This window comes from Octopus sinensis, linkage group LG17 (assembly GCF_006345805.1).
Source record: "Octopus sinensis linkage group LG17, ASM634580v1, whole genome shotgun sequence".
NCBI classification, from domain to species: Eukaryota; Metazoa; Mollusca; class Cephalopoda; order Octopoda; family Octopodidae; genus Octopus; species Octopus sinensis.
The window spans coordinates 56,265,894-56,277,838 of record NC_043013.1 but is presented as its reverse complement, the minus strand read 5'-3'; positions in this window follow the sequence as shown (position 1 = coordinate 56,277,838).

Here is an 11,945-nt window from a genome sequence, read left to right as displayed (position 1 = left end):
TATTTATTATTATTATTTTTGATCATTGTTGTTGTTGTTGTTGCTTTATCCATATCATATTCCATCATTGTTTCCTTTGTGACTTTATTAACACCCATTTATGGTTATTGCTGAAATTATTATTCTTATCATCATCATCACCACCACAACCACCACCACCACCATCATCATCATCATCATCACTACCACTAATACCATCATCATCATCATCATCACTATTACAATTCTTAATATACTTCCATTATGTTCATTACTCTTATAATTACCCACCATTCCTTTAACACTCTTCTAATACTCAAACTTTTAACAAACAGAAGTCACTCCATATTTTCCTTTTCATTTTCTAACTTCCTATTTTTTATCTTTAACTGTCAATTTAAAAAATTTATTTTTAATGATATTCATTTCATTTTAAATGTTCAAATGTTTTTATATTATTTATATACATTTCCCTAATTTAATATTGTTCACATTTCAATTTTTCTCTAATTTTGAGTAAAAATTTTTCCTGAGTATAAAATTGCTTCTCAATTTTATTGCTTTCCCACACTATTTCACTTCATTATTTATTAGCTGTTTGCTACAGTCTTATTTTATATTCAGTATATACATAGACGTATACATACATATCTTTATATGTATAAATATATATGTATGTATATGTATGTATATATTTATAACTATATATATGTATGTATGTATGTTATATATATTATATATAATAATATATATTAAATATATTAATCAATTTAGGGTAGCAAAAAATCAGTAAAAATTATATCGCTGATCATTAAAGACAATGAAACGATGCATCGTATAAAAGATGAATTAGGGTAAATGTTTTAAATTTCACCTATTTCCGAATACACTACTTGGCGGTGGAGTTATGGCTGCTCTTCTAGTGGACGAATGGCCTGTCTAGGCCATCCTAAATGTTATATTTATAAATATTTAGTCTTGACTATTTTCTCTTTCCATTAGGACGCTGGTAGCGATAAATTTTTATGAATTTTTGCTACCCTAATTGATAATTGATAATTTTCTGACTAATTCTGAGATTGAATCGGCAGTTTATTTTGCTGCCGATAAGTTTGGCGCGAATGCGTTGGTCTTGAAAATTTTAAGACAGATATTCCCGAGGCATTGATACAAGTGTATATGTCTCTCCCAGGTTCTTTTACTATGAAGTGGACATGGTAGAATACATTAATTTAATTAAGCTGGTTATCATTAAAGACACTGAAACGATGCATGTATAAAGATGAATTAGGGGTAAAGTTTTTAAATTTTCACCTTATTTCCGAATTACCTACTTGGCGGTGGAGTTATGGCTGCTTTCTAGTGGACGAATGGCCTGTCTAGGCCATTCCTAAATTGTTATATTTATCTCTCTTTCCATTAGGCCGCTGGATACGATAAATTTTTTTTACTGAATTTTTGCTACCCTAAATTTTAATTGATAATTTTCTGATTAATTCTGAGATTGAATCGAAGTTTATATTGTATTGCCGAAGTTTGGCGCGAATGCGTGGTCTTGAAAATTAAGACAGATATTCCCGATGGCATTTGATACAGTCCGCCTCGTATATATCCGTCTCTCCAGGTTTTTATTACTGAAATGAGTGTGACCTAGGATAGACTAGCTTAATTAATTAATTAAGCTGGGTCTATCATTAAAGAACTGAAACGATGCATCGTAATAAAGATGAATTAGGGTAAATGTTTTAAATTTTCCCCTATTTCGAATACACTAGTGGGGTTGACGTGAGTTAGGACATGGCTCTTCTAGTGACGAAGGCCTGTCTAGCCTTCCTAAATGGTTATATTTATATATATATATATATAATATTACAAAACTATATATACATATATATGTATATACACACACTCGCATATATGGTGTATTTACATATGTATATACAATATCTATATATACATGCATGCTACATACATATAAGTATATTATCATAGTATAAATATATATATATTTACATATATATATATATAATTATATAGATATAAATATAGAGAGAAGAGAGAAGAGAAGAGAGAGAGAGAAGAAGAGAGAAGAAGAGAAAGGAAGAGAAAGAGAAGAGAGAGAGAAAGAGGAGAGAGAGATAGACAGAGATAGATAGATAGATAGATAGAATAGATAGATAGATAGATAGATAGATAGATAGATAGAAGATAGATAGATAGATAGATAGATAGATAGATAGAGATGTATATATCCATAGGTATAAATAGATAGAGATAGATTCACTATATATTTTTCATAAAACTCAGGCATGAATAAATATCAAAGAAGTTATCATCAGAAACCATGAAGTCCTGTGTTCAATCTCCATGCATGCCCTGGTGGGTGTGCGCTAGCATTGCCCTAGGACAATTGCGCCCCTAGTAGTACACCACAGCTTAAGCACAGCATTTGCTGTGTGGGGCAACCAAAGATTATCAATGTTCCAAAGTATACCAGACATTCTATAAGCCCTAAGGAGGGACGAAACCACGGATGTGATTTTATCTGCTCATCTTGTGGGTGTGTGATTGTTTGATAACTGCAGTGAAATATCGTATTTATGTTTCGGATTGATTTATGCCACGGAAAGGAAAATGAGATGAGTATGGAGAGGTGCAAATAGCATTGCACTTCAGATCTTTTAGTGATGAATGCTTGTTCAACACAAGCGCCACTCTCGGTCATTGAAGCCATTAAACTAGCAACAAACATAGAAGACATGGAACAAATAAAGATAGCCATCATTTGTGCATTTACATACACATATGTATATGCATGTATTATATATATATATATATAATATATATATATTATATATTAATATATACACATATGCACTTATATATACAATATTATATGTATACACTCATGCATACATATATAGATGCATATACATATTTATATATACACACACACACATGCATGCATGCACACACATATATACAGACACATATATATAGATATGTATATATTTATCATAGTCCTCCAGGCAATAACGGAGGAATTCAAGACAGGATGCCCCTGGGAGCTCCTCTATGCTGATGACCTTGCTCTAATTGCTGAGTCACTATCAGAACTGGAGAAGAAGTTTCAGGTGTGGACAAGCAAGGTTGAGAATCGAAGGGGAGCGAAGGGCCTTAGAGTCAATCTGCTAAAACCAAAGTCGTAATAAGTAGGAAGGTAAACAAATCACAAACGCCTTCAGGTAGATGGCCCTGCTCAATCTGTAGAAAAGGTGTAGTAGAAACTCTATAAGATATGCACACAAGTGTAGCTATGAAACACATAAGAGGTGCACAATGTCATAGGGGGGGCATAACTAGGAAGTGGTTTTTGTATGTGGCAGATGCTCGGGAGCATTAACCTCTGAAAATCTGCAGAAAACAACTTCCATCACTTCCAGGGGAAAAAACTAGAAGTGAGTAGTGATAGCTTCCGTTATCTTGGTGACAAGTCAGTAGTGGGGGGGGTGTGCTGAAAGTGTAACGACTAGAGTAAGAATAGGCCGGCAAAGTTTAGGGAGCTCTTACCTCGCTGGTGACTAAAGGCCTCTCGCTCAGAGTAAAAGGCAGACTGTATGATGCATGTGTACGAACAGCCATGCTACATGGCAGTGAAACATGGGCCGTGACTGCTGAGGACATGCGTAAGCTCGCGAGAAATGAAGCCAGTATGCTCCGATGGATGTGTAATGTCAGTGTGCATGCTCGATAGAGCGTTAGTGTCGAGTTTGGAGAAATGTGGACCTAAGGAGCATCAGTGTGGTGTGCAAGAGAGACGATTGCGCTGGTATGGTCATGTGGCGAGAATGGATGAAGATAGGTGTTTGAAAAAGTGCCAATCCCTATAGCAGTGGAGGGAACCCGTGGAAGAGGTAGACCAGGAAACTTGGGACGAGGTGGTGAAGCACGACTTCGAACTTTAGGTCTCACTGAGGAAATGTCCAGCGACCGAGACCTTTAGAAATATGCTGTGCGTGAAAAGACCAGGAGGACAAGTGAGTCCAGCCCACTTATGCATGCCTTTCCTCCCTTGGACACAAAGACCTGTTGAGGCAAGCGAAGTCGATATCGAACCTCATCCGACGACAGGCACCTATGCCTACTCCCCTTTGCTTGCGAAGACCTGTTGGGGCAAGTGAAATCGGAATCGAAATTGAACCAATCCTATGACTGGCACCGGCAGATGCCAGGACCCCTGGACTGGAGATACGTAAAAAGCACCATCCGAATCGTGGCCGAAGCCAGTGCCGCCTCGACTGGCTTCCGTGCAGGTGGCATGTAAAATGCACCAATCCGACTGTGGCCGATGCCAGCCTCGCCTGGCACCAGTGCAGGTGGCACGTAAAAAGCACCCACTACACTCACGGAGTGGTTGGCGTTAGGAAGGGCATCCAGCTGTAGAAACATTGCCAGATAAGACCGGAGCCTGGTGCAGCCTTCTGGCTTCCCAGATCCCCGATCGAACCGTCCGACCCATGCTAGCATGGAGAACGGACGTTAAACGATGATGATGATGATGATGATATAAACACACACTTGATATACACATATAGACACATATGTTCTCTCACACTGTCTTTCTTTCTCTCTCTCTCTCTCTTTTCAGCACACACACACATAATAAGTATGTATATATACATGTGTTACATATTTTACAAATTAAAAGCCGTCTGATTACATGATAATGTTAACTCATTAATTTCATGTTCTTCATTAAGTGTTAATTAAAGTGTTAATTACTTATTATATAGGTGAAATCAATGAGCAATGGTTGCTAAAATCTATAGTCAGCACCAGACAACTTTTACCAAAGAGAAAATAAATTCAAAAATACCATCAATAATTAATAACTTTATTACATTGTATGTTAAGCCAGCCACTCGTTAATGTAAAGACCTTTAGTAATTAACTTTTATTTTTTGATATTTTGTTTCCCAATGGAAGTTTACCTTAAAATCTCTTGTAACAATGTCAGGTGCAAAAAGAAAGTTTATAAGATGTTCTTTTCACTTTTGTTTTAATTTTGAATATATTCTGGAAAAATTATTTTTCATTTACGTCTGACAAAGAAGTTGTGAGTTTCTTGGTTTTGCTTGTTGCTGTTATTTTTATACATATTTAACTAAATGGCTATTTGGCTTATGATGATAATGATAATGAAATTATTGTGTATAGAGCTCAGGTGCACAACAACTTATCAAAGGTGTATGTACAGTACTTATGTACAAAAGTCAGGAAAGTGAACAGTGTATGAGTCATGATATATGTGTGTGTGCATGCATATGAAGGTGGGGATATTAGGTGTAGTGTTGGCGAATTTCATGAAGCAGGGAGGTTTTAAAGGATGCAATGTCTCAGCAGCTAACAACTGATGCAGTTAGTTTGTTCCATGTTTCAACAACTCTGAGTGTGAAAAAATATTTCTGAAAGTCATGGGAGCTGTGCTGTTTCCTGACTTCGTAGGCATGCCCACAAGTGTTAGACACATCGTGTCAACAACAACCTCAAGCTCCTTTTCGAATTCTCAAAAAGGTGCTCAAGGTTGTTGTTGGCATGATGGTTAATAATTTTGTGGGTGTTTACCAAATCAGTTGCCAGACATCAAAATTTCAATGTATCCATGCCCAGGGAAGCAAGGCATTCAGAGTTTGGTAGATGCGTGATGGAGGGGATTCACTTGGTTGCACATCTCTGAACAATTTCTAGGAGGTCAATGTTTTGAGCAAGACAGGGGTTCCAGACTGGTGTTGAAATTCCAAGTGTGGCCACACCATAGTTATATACAGCCTTAAATAGATAACTGGAGAGTGACTGACAAAGGCCTTGCTGAGTGATGCCTTCTTGACAATTTTTGAGATGTGCTTTGTCCAGTGAAAATCGCTGATGACAATAAACCTAAGTCATGTTCACAAGAAGACTTCTTGATTTTAGTGTTGTGAAGAGAGTATGTGAATGCTGGGGTTTTCCTCCTAAAATGAATGGTGGAACACTTGTCCACAGCCAGCTTGAGTTGCCAGCCTGTGATCAATTGTTGCATTGTTTCCAGGTCCGATTGCAGGAAAGATCTATAGTGTTGAGGATCTGCCCTTTATATTTCAAGGTACAGTTTGATGTCATCTGCATATTTCAGCACTGTAGCATTCCTCAAGTTGCTATCTAGTCATTAATGCATGCAACAAATAAAAGGGGACCAAGAACAGATCCCTGCTGTACACCAAATGTCATCTCTTAGGGTGAAGAATGCTGTCCTAGAACCATGGCTACTTCTTTTCAGCTGAGAATGAAGGACTCCAACGAGTTAAAAAGATCATCTTTTACACTGATTGCAGAAAGTTTTGGCATAAGTATTTTGTGTGGCACAGAATTAAAAGCTTTAGCAAAGTCAAGACAAACAACATCCATCCATGAGCCACCATCAGTGATCTGGGTGATGTCTTCAAGATATGAACTGCAAAAGCAGAAATTTGATCTACTGCATTAAATTCACAAATTGTGAGGAATTATACATTGGCGAGACAGGGAATGTATTATCATCAGAACACTCACGAGTCCACAGACAATAAATTTGGAACACTAATGTTTGTCAAATGCTATTGAGTGAACATGTAGAAACATGTGGTCAGAAAATGTTTCTAATATTTCCTTTCCACAAACTACATGTCACAAATGAAGTTGGCAGAAAGATGAAAGAAAAACGTTTTTATTAAAATGTTCAAACTTGTTCCGAAGGGAAATAACAACAATAATATAACAACCAGTTAAGGATCAGGGGATTCAAAAATATCTTTAACATATCAATATAAACATGGTGGTGGTGGTGACACACACAACAGACAAGTTTCTATTCAGTTTAAGTCAGTTGAATTTCATCAGAGGCTACAGCAGATAATAGAAATGTGAACTACACAATCGCTTAGCAAATGTCATGGCCATTTGACCAAGCTTGCATTCGGTATAATATTTGAATATTCTTCATGTATGTCATCAGCTGACTGAGATTTAAACAAAACCATAAACCATGTTTGTTGCTCACAAACATTAAACAGAAAGCATGCATCTGGTTTGTGATTTGACACAGATATAGAACTGGGTTTTGTTCTTAGATTCCATTGAGTGAATAAAAGAACAAGTTAATATATGAGAAGTCATTTAAGTGAAATGGGCTTGAGAGATAATTGAATTTGCATCGCACCACTCACAGTCCAAGCGAAAAGACAAATGAGACAGAATGTGATAGAAGATGAAGAAAGTCATCATCACCAGCATGAAAGTTTTCCATCAGTCAACAAGTTGATATAATTATTGTGAGATTTTCAACTCACATCTACAGTCATTATTCCAAGTTTTGAAATAATTTATTGTCAAGATTAGATTGAAAGTGCCAAGACTGTAATGTAATATTTCAAGTGAAACAGATGACATACAAAAGTGTTCAGCGGCCGAAAATGAGATTTCAACAAAAATTGACCATAGACTCACGTTTTGACCAGCATCAAGGATAATGTTACAGAAAATAGATGAATATGAATATTTGAAGATAGTTTTCCTTCTACTGTTGAAAGTAAATCTAATGCTAGAAGTTACACATATACATGTATGTATATATATATAAATGGATCGTTATCTACCTGTCCATCCATCCATCCATCCATACATACATACATACTTGATGTTGAAACTTATATGTAGTAAAACATAATTTATTTACCTAAATAGTTTGGGAACTATTTGATACGACATGTAAATGTATGTATATAGTTATATGTACATACAAACACACACACGTACATATATTTATGTATAAATGTATGCTATCGATCCTGTTCTCTCTCTTTTTTTCTCTCTCTCCCCCACCTCTTTCTCTCTTCCATCTCACACTTTCACATCATTACTTCCCTTCGTCTTCCTCATTCCTACAACTTTTTCTGTTGTTCAGTCATACCATTCATACTGTCAATCTTTTGTCAGTCTCTGGTATGCCATGTGTAACTGCCTATCACTGTATCTCTTCCATTACTACTTCTTATTGCATTCTCTTGCCCTGCTTTTCTCTCCCTCATTACTTTCTTTTCTCAACCACATAACATGGAATAAACGCTAGAGAGGATTCTTCAGTCCTGCTGGGCAGGTAAACTTCTCTGGTACCGATGCAATGATACATTGCTCCTGGTATACTGAATAAAATCATTGGTGTAAAGATTGTTTGCCAACATAACATGGCAGTCCTGATTTAGGAAGAATGTTGCAGTAATTTAACCCCAGGAGACATCCTCTCCAGCTGGCTATACGACATGATCTGTGTCCTTATATTTTCAAACAAGGGAATCTAGCACTCCCACTCAGCTCAAAACAATATCTGTGTATTGCAATTTCTGGGTTATTTCTCTTCATCAGCACAGAATAATTGTTTGGCTAGAGGTGGCACTGCCAAATTACCATTACAGCAACACTTGTCTAGGACTACCATTGTTATGTTGGCAAAGAATCTTTACTCCAAAGTACTGTTGCTGAATATCTCTGGTTGTGAGATTTAAAAATAGTAATTTTCTAAAATCGTTGGTGTTTAGAAGTGCATTGAAACCATGACACAAATGGAAGCTAAGAGTGAGATGTGGAGGCTGATATGCCTAGGAGGACACAAACACAGAAGAAGGACTGACACATGGTGTAATGATCTGACATCAGCAGGAAAAGCAGCAAATATAAATTGAGGATTATGATGAACATGCAAATGCTTACACACACACACACACACACACACACGCATATATATCCACACATACAGATATGTATGTACATGTACTTACATACATACATGTGTGTGCATTTGTATATATTTGTATATATGTAAGTATATAACACATAATCATACATGTGTGTATAGATGATATATGTATGTGCGTGTGTGTGTGTGTGTGTGTGTGTGTGTGTGCATCTATGCATACCTACATACATCTACATTTATTCTTCCACATTTTTCCAAACAGGATAATCTACTTGTTTAAGCATTGTGATGTTGATGGCTTCCTTCTGTTTGCTGTTAACTACGCAATAAGAAAGTAGGAAAGCAAAGTGATGACACAAGTAGAGTTATGTGTCTTGCTCAAGGACAAACCAGTAGTGGTTGTTTAACTTTTCTATATTTTAGCAATATTAAATTTCAAACAAGTTACTCTTTTCCAACCAGTCATTTAACACAACGCCCGACATTCGCAGCACTACACTTCCTCTGTAGCTCAGTCCATTTAGATGTAAATAAGTAGCACTTTTTTCTACTCTGTCACCATATCGGTTTCATAATTATTTCAGAACAATGCCCGCAATTTGAGGGGAGGGAAAGAAGATAGTTACTTTGACCCCCAATGCTCGACTGGTACTTATTTTATTGACCCTAAAAGGATGAAGACAATGTTGACCCCAGTGGTATTTTAATTCAGAATGTAAACTCGGAATGAATGGTGCTACAGAAACAATTCTGCCAGCATTCTGCCATACTCTGTGACATTAAGGTTCGGGATTACTGGCTGTGGATCTTATTTTTACTAGTGTGTCCTTGAGCAAAACACTTAATTCTACTTAAACCACTTTGCTCATCTAATTTATCATTTTTTTGCAGAAAAGAGAAGGAAGCCTTCGGTATCACAATGCTTAAACAATTAAACGTTATCCTACTCATTAAAATAGGGAAAAAATAAATGTAAAGATGTATTTCTTTTTAAAAAGTGGATTTTAAATATAATTTGCATGGACTGTTTGAGATATTAAAAATTTCAAAAATATCTTGAAGTGTTGGTTTCAAATTTTGGCACAAGGCCAGCAATTTCAGGACGGGAGTTAAGTCGATTAAATTGACCCTAGTACTCAACTGGTACTTATTTTATCAACCATGAAAGGACAGAAGTCAACTTCAGTGCGGTTTGAACTCAGAACAACAGACAAAATGGTGCAAAGTATTTTGGCCAGTTTGCTAACGACTTTGCTCGTTTGCCTCTTTAACATCTTGAAATATTATCTCCTAATATCTATAAGTTTCTATATGTGTGTGTGTGTGCGTGTTTGTACATGTGTTTGTGAATTTGCACATGTGTGTATACGTAGATGTATGTGTTTGTATGTGAATGCGTAAATGTGAGAATTTGTTTGTGCAGTTTTCTATCTATATATGCATGTGTGTGAGAATGTGCGTGTGTGTATGTGTGTGAGTATATATATGTATATATATATGAATATATCTATATATATATATATATATATATATATATATATATATATATATATATATATATATATATACATATATATATATACATATACATATATATATACTCACGCACACACACACACATATATATCTGTATGTGTGTGCATGTATATGTATATATGTGTGTATGTCTGCATGTCAGTGTGTGTGTGTCTGTCTGTGTGTGTAGAAAGAGAGAGAAGAGAAAAGCAAGTTTTACTTTTAGCAGAAAAATTTGAAAGATATTTCAACAAGTTGCTCTTCAACAACTTAACTACTCAATAAACAGACAGAGAGGACCCTAACACATACACATTTAACCCTGCTTCTCAGAATAGGGATCCTTCTAAACAGCTGGATCTACAGCCCAACCATTAATCTTAATTAGAATATAAATGTGTACCAATAATTACAATAGTAATTAGCTAGAAATTATGTTAATTAGGAACTGGAGATAATAACGAACTTTAGCAACCGTGGTGTTATTATGAATTCATTAAAGTGATACAAATTGTTTACCCAACTCCATAATTAAATTTCCATCAACCAATTAGTGTTATTGATTTGTCCTATATTCATACTGCAGTTTAACAGTCAATAGTTTGATTTTTTTTGCTTATCAAGAGTTATCCATTAAAGGGTGATCAATCCTATTGATTTTTAGAGGGAAGATGTACATCTGATTCTATTTAACAACAAAAAATTATTGAGATATGGGTAAATACTAAATGGGGATTCGTTTCATATTGTAATGTTTCTGCCGCTTACAGCTCTTGTTATTATGGATTCCTAACATTGGTACAAGGTTACAATGTCAGGGTTGGAGAAGGTTTAATCAACTGAATTGATTTACAGCATTCTGTATATCATAATTAGTGCAGATATACAGTAGAAAGCCTGGAAACTGTGGTGTTCATCTCGAGAAAGCCTCTCTAAAGGATGTATGTTAAATAAAAAGATATGTATCTGTAACTCATGAAAAATGTCTTGCAGCTATGTCGAATAAATATGCATTTCTGCTTCTTTGCAGCAAGTATCCACCACCAGCCACATGCTGAGACCAAAGTTAATCTCAACTGATGTAGAAAAGCAGAGACTAACAAATCATTAATGATGCAATTTGCTCACAATTTGGATAAAAATTTTGTTATCAATCGCAGAAGTACTTTTGGTTTGAAATAGCTGAAATAGCATTTGGTATATTAGTGTCATCGTCATCATCATCGTTGTCATCATCATCACTGTCGTTGTCATCGTCATCGTCATCATTATCAACATTTAACATCTTTTTTCCATGCTGGCATATGTGATTTCTAATATGGCTGATAGTTGGAGTCATTAGAGGAGTTGATAAAGTGTCTTTGGACATTTGGTCCTTCCTCTTGTTCCCTGAGTTGAAATTCTGCTGAGGCTAACTTTGTTTTTCATCCTTTTGAAGTCACTAAAAAAAGTACTTACCCAAAGGTGAGGCAGATCTCTCTCTCTCTCTCTCTCCCTCTCTGTCTCTCTCTCTCTGGATGGCCAACTGAGTTAAAGGTGGAAAGGTCAAGGAGATGTTTGTGTCCACTCTTCACTACAAGAGCAATTAATGGGACCAATTAAAGAAGCAATGAAAACATGGCCAATGCTACCAAAAGTCATCCTTTATTCCAAATGTTGACACCTGCAAAAGTAAATTAATTAG